Raw genomic sequence first — 6,163 nt, forward strand, 5'->3', positions numbered from 1 at the left:
TGCCCATCCCCATCGTCTACTTCACCGTACGAGTGTTGCACTAGCCTGTTCTTGTACCATTTCTTGCGTTCTTCTTGTTCCAAAACCCTGGCAGCCTGTTGAGTGGAATTATATCACAGCATCAACTACATTTCAAAGACCAAACTCTCTGATAGATATAATCTTTAATTTTATCTATAGTCTTCTTGTTACGTGTACAACTACATGTACAATGATAATGGTGATGCAAAGTACTCTAGATATGTAACCAGAGTTACTGAATCAAACACACATCTGCATGAATACATGTATACACTCAATTTAATGCTAATAATACCTTCAGTGCTATCCTGCTGTGTATGGATCACCTGCAGCCTGTGCATCCGAGTTTCTATCCTTCACTTTTTCAGCAACACCCTAATGCATACATAATGGGAAAAAGAAACTATTATATAAGTGTATTCCCACATACCCTCAGTATCAAGGATGTAGACCTCTAAACTATCGGTTTGCTGCAACAAAGCATGTTTAGCCAATATCATCTCAAAGGGGCAATAAAAAATGCTACATGGCTACAAGCCATACATACAGCATACAGATATCTTATCAACTGTTTGGAGTATCAGGTCATTATTTGAAACACTTATATATTTACAATGCAACAGGAAAGTACACAAGGAAAGATCCCAGAAATTGGTACACTTCATAATAAAACAAGTTCATGCACTTCATGTCAAATAGGTATTGAGTAAAATGACGATATAGAAAGATGAACACAGTGCGGAGTTCTCACAGAGCAACACACCTCAGTTCTGGGAAGATTCATTTTTTGGTACATCTCCTTGGGGTACTATACCTGTGCCTTCCAAACTGGTGCTACTAATATCATTGTCGCCTGATCTGTCTGAACTTTCCTCGAAACTCTGAACACTAGGCTGAATGGAGGGAAGGCATAGGCCAGACCTGGCTGATACTAATCCATGTCTAGTGCATTCACTGCATTCAAAATATTACAAAATTCGTTCATAATAAATCGGGCCATATAGCCTCGACACAACCCGCAGGAAAGACGAAGTTGTACGCTCGCCGTTGTGGTACTCCACCCACAGCTCGAACAGGCGGCTCTCCAGGACCCGGTACGGTTTCCACTTATTATATACGCTGGTTCATGCTGACAAGAGTAATGTGTTGTCTGTCTGCCCCCGCAACTTCTCAAATGCACCCCGAATGTGTTCGGTCGGCAGGAAGTGCAAGAGTTTTCGCATGAACTCGTAGGCACCTGTGTTCTGTTCTTCGATGGGCAAGCCCTCTTCCGGATTTGGCCACCTTCTGCGCGTAGAAGTCTGTGAAGGACAGGGTCAAGTCCTTCTTTAGTGCATCATTCACACAGCCGTCGGCGTCCAGGGGCTGCAGTTCACCGGTGCAGCTGGCCGGCACGAACACTGCCTTGACGTTCGCCGCCTTGAGCTTCTCCAGCAGCCCGGGCGTGCGGTGGGCCTTGTAAACATTAAAGACTGCCAGGCCTGGGTGATCGCTGTCAAGGCCCAGCCGCTCCCTCTGTGCTGCCATGTAGGGGGCGACAACTGAATCCACGTATCGCTCCATGCTTCCTGAGTTTGACCAGTGGGACTCCGTGTGAAACATATCCCACTCGTCTGGAAAGTTAAAACGGGCGTGGCAAGCGTCCGTTTTGCCCTGGTACAGGACTTGGGGAGGGAGCAGGTGCCCGGACAAGCTGATCTCCAGCAGCAGGGTGATCTGGCGCTTGTCTTCATGGCCAACAACGGGAACTTGGCGGGCCCCAGCTTCCTCCAAAGTCCAGTCTCCAACGGGGACGATGTTAACACTTGTTTGGTCCCAGTTGATGACCATGTCATCCGGAATGTCCGAATCGCCGACAGCTTTCTTGATCCTTGCCAGGAAAGCCTGAAGCGTCGTCTCGAAGTCAGCCGGTAGTTTTCGTGCCGCCTTGATGGCCTTGCGCCTCACAATGTTCATTCTCACCAGCAGCGAGTTTGCCCAGGCCTTTGTGATCTCGATGTGGCCACCGTACTCAGTCAGGAGGCTCCGGTCTCGCCGAAGCACGATGCCCTTGGCGCCGGCCATTACAACCGGGCGGTTGATCGGGCCCCCTGCCTTTCTCCTGCTTCTCACGAAATCTTGCACCACGGGATCGATGTCGCCAAGTTCCAGGGGCCTGCCAACTTTCTTGTGAGCGAAGTTGTCGATGTCGTTCGTGCCCTGGCGACGGACTTCTTTCAGGAACGCCTTCTTAATCGAACGCGCTGTCGACTACTACATTTCCCCCAAACCGCTATATTTTCCTGCCGCTATATTAAAGTGATTTACAGTATTCGGTTAGATTGATCATCGAGTTGTCGTCGATGTTGTCTGACAGGGTATAACGGGCCCTGCTTACCTCAGCAAACTTTTGTCGGGCTGTGCTCAACAGACACTTGTCGTTATAGAATTAGTAGTGCTGGAAGTTTTCTCGTAACTCTTCACTTACTCGTTGTAAGTGTGTGCGTTTTTTTTTTCTTCAATTCTGTAGCGTCAGTGGTTGTCTCGAGTAGTCGATAGATTTCGCCTGGTGCACCAGTTTGTCGGGTGTCAGTGGCTATGCTGTCTGCTTAGGTCTTTGTTCTCAAATTGCGGATTTTCTTGACAGATTTTTGCCACTACGTATACAACTCCTCAAATCCCATATAATAGACAAAATCGTAATACTATCGGGTGTTTTCACCTAGCGTACAAATCCCTATGCGTTTACAAGCACCGAAATATCGTAAAAGGTAGGGACTACCTCAGTTCAAGCGGAGCGCTCTGACAGACTCGTCTGCCTCGCCGCATTATATACTGTGATTGGTGTTTGAGTACTATCAGGAGATGCATGTATATACAGGCCAGAGCAATGATTTCAGTTTACCTGGCAGCTAATACGTACTATTTCTATTACACGATGTTTGAACTTGTGGCGTGTAACATGAGCACGTGATTTTACTGTCATTTCTGGTGAAACGAAATTGACAAAAAAAGTAGTTCTATTTTTACTCCGTATATTGTAGCTGATACGTAGGAAAAAAAAAGACTTCACAGGAACACAGCTATCAAAGCGTGAATGATAAAGCCTCGTTATAGCTATTCAAGTGGCTCGGAAAAGGGCTGAGACTAAAGCTGTATTACTGCAACTGGCTGCATGGCACACACATGAACACGTGTGAACTGGTTTATCATCATGATGATAATGATAACTGTATTGCTGAACAATTGAACAAGGTCCAAAGTGTGTACATCATACATACTCCACAATGAAATACACCTTTGTAGCCCGAGCTAGATTGCAGCGTATTGAACTGCACACAACAAGATCCGTAATCATATTTGCACTCTAAAGAATACAAACATATATACTAGTATACATATCATGCACTCTGGGATACATGTTCCGGCCAACGCACATGTCTTACCGTAAAGTTTTTCTCATTTGATCTGGCACAGTTGGACCAAAGAGGTTTGATAGAGTCCAAATGCCATTACTTTGTATTCCAAATAATCGTAGCAGGGGACAAAAAGCGTAACGGTCCAAAGTTATAGCGTAACGGCCTTCTACGGTACTTCACACTAGCTAGAACCCTGCCATAAGATACAGTTCTAAGTGTTAAAGGCCGTACTGCCGATCATGGATCAGCGTTAACGAGTATTTACTTGATACAGGGGGCTTACATCTAAATTGACTGAATTTGTGTGCATTTCTTGGTTTCCTGTCATTTGATATATCCCTATGTGCAGGCAACCAAGTGAGCGACAGAGACCCAACCAGTGAATTAGCAAACTTTGGACAGAGGTCTCTCCATCTTACAGAAAGACAGTCGCAAACTGTGGGCCAATTTCATTATGTGAAGCACTGGACAATGTTTCATATCATTGACATCTATGCAAAGTAGTTAACCCAGTAACAGCAGGGCTCAAAATACTTACTGGGGGGTGAGCAGGCTGGTTGGCTTGGAGAGGCTGGGCTGGATTGGCGGGCTGGGCTGGTATGAGTACAAGTGGCTGAGCTGGGTGGACAGGCTGGGCTTGGGCTTTCAGGGGCTGCACAGGGTTGACAGGAACATTGGAAGGGGGCTGGGCAGGGTTGACAGGAACATTGGGAGGGGGCTGGGCAGGGTTGACAGGGACGTTGACAGGCTGAACAGGGATGTTGACAGGCTGGACAGGGACGTTGACAGGCTGGACAGGGATGTTGACAGGCTGGGCAGGGACGTTGGGAGGTGGCTGGTGGTTGTTGTTGGGAGGTGACTGCTTGTTGTTGTTAGGAGGTGGCTGGTTGTTGTTCTTGTTGTTGCGAGGTGGCTGGTTGTTGTTGGTGGCGGCGGCAGCGGCAACGACGACAGCAGCGGCGGGAGGTGGATGTCCTTACTGGTGTGCAGTAACTGTCATCATCAGCGTCAAAATCTGGATGGGCCATTGGTTTGTTCTTGTGAACTGTTTAGGAAAAAAGTTCATCGAATTGTTGCATAATAGTCATGGTGCTAGCAAGTGTATAACGGGCCACCTGAAACACAACCTAAACGCTTACGTTCTGCTGCCGTGCTCCTATCGCCCATGGTTGAGCAAAAGTGCATATGCACGCAGTATACTGCATACTCAGTAACGGAGTGACTAATTACACTTTGCAGATGATTTACAGTACATTGCTTGGATTTATGTTGGTTGGCTACGATTAACGATAAATTAAAATAGCTTGCTACGCATCACGGAAGTTGTGCAGTCCCTTTTCTGATGAAAGGGTAAATAAATGTAACGTCGGACGTTGTGAATGAGATCAATAGAATCTGTAGAGTTTGAAATAGAATTGAATGAGAAATTATTATCTGCACTGCAGCCGAGTTCAGCATCCCACGAAGCACTGTCAGTGATTTAAACATAATGATACATTATCGTCATATTCAATATTACTACTCTCCAAGCAGAGGAGTGGGTCCGGCAGGTTTTTGACGTGTTTTTAGGCGTTTTTGTCGGGCTTTCTACTTTGTCATGGTTTTCTTGTCTGCCGGCAGAGGTGTGGGTTATAGAGACAAGAAAACCATGACAAAGTAGAAAGCCCGACAAAAACGCCTAAAAACACGTCAAAAACCTACCGGACCCACTCCTCTGCTTGGAGAGTACAATATTACCACCAGTAAATATATATAGTAACGATCATCAAGCGCTTAATCGGATAATACCATCAGTGCATCTTAATCAGATGCATAGCGTGTGGCCCAAGGGTTATAAAAAGGAGATGAACACCACCATTATGCAAACACATGTAGCTGTTTGAAAATGATAAAGTACAAGTTTCTTGATGATGATAATCTAAAACAAAATGAGATGATCTAGAACAAAATGTATTATTTTGTATTCGACTCTCTAGTATTCCAATATAATTACTTTGTACATTCCTATGCAAAGGTAGCTCTGTTAGTGTCTAATCTTATCTTAATATGTAGACTCCTATGGCCAGCTAATATTCTGTCTAAGATTCATTACAATATAGCCCCACTTGGGACGCAGACTCGTCTAGGGATTGTAGCAGAGTTTCTGCATTTTTGATCAATTCAGCAACTAGAGCAAGATCATCTGCAAAATCCCGATCAATAAGATACTGGGCAGGGTGTCTTTGACTCCTGCGTGGTTTGATTTCAATACCTTTGTTTTCATTTATATCTAATGATAGTCTTAAGACATAGTCAAGTACAATAATGAATAAATACGGTGCTCAAGTATCACCCTGAAGAACCCCTGTAACTATCTCAAATGAACTAGTCTCACCGTCAGGTGTAATAACTGAGGCTAAAGTATTTCTATACAAAGCTCTGACTGCTTTTATAAAACATTGTTGAATACCATACTGTGCTACAATATCAAACATTACATATCTATTAATAGAATCAAAGGCCTTACGAAAATCAACGAAAGGCAGTACAAAATCCCTATTACATCTCTTCATCTCCTCAATTATACGACGTATTGCCAGAATCTGTGACATAGACCTTCATTTTCTGAATCCATTTTGATTCCTCCTAGCCTAAGAATGGGATAAATTACAGGGGTAAGACGATTAAAAGTAAAAGTCTGTTATACACCTTTGCTGCAATGGGAGTGAGAGTAATACCTCTATAGTTGGAGGCAGATGTTAGGT

Source organism: Branchiostoma lanceolatum, chromosome 2, assembly GCF_035083965.1.
Source record: "Branchiostoma lanceolatum isolate klBraLanc5 chromosome 2, klBraLanc5.hap2, whole genome shotgun sequence".
NCBI classification, from domain to species: Eukaryota; Metazoa; Chordata; class Leptocardii; order Amphioxiformes; family Branchiostomatidae; genus Branchiostoma; species Branchiostoma lanceolatum.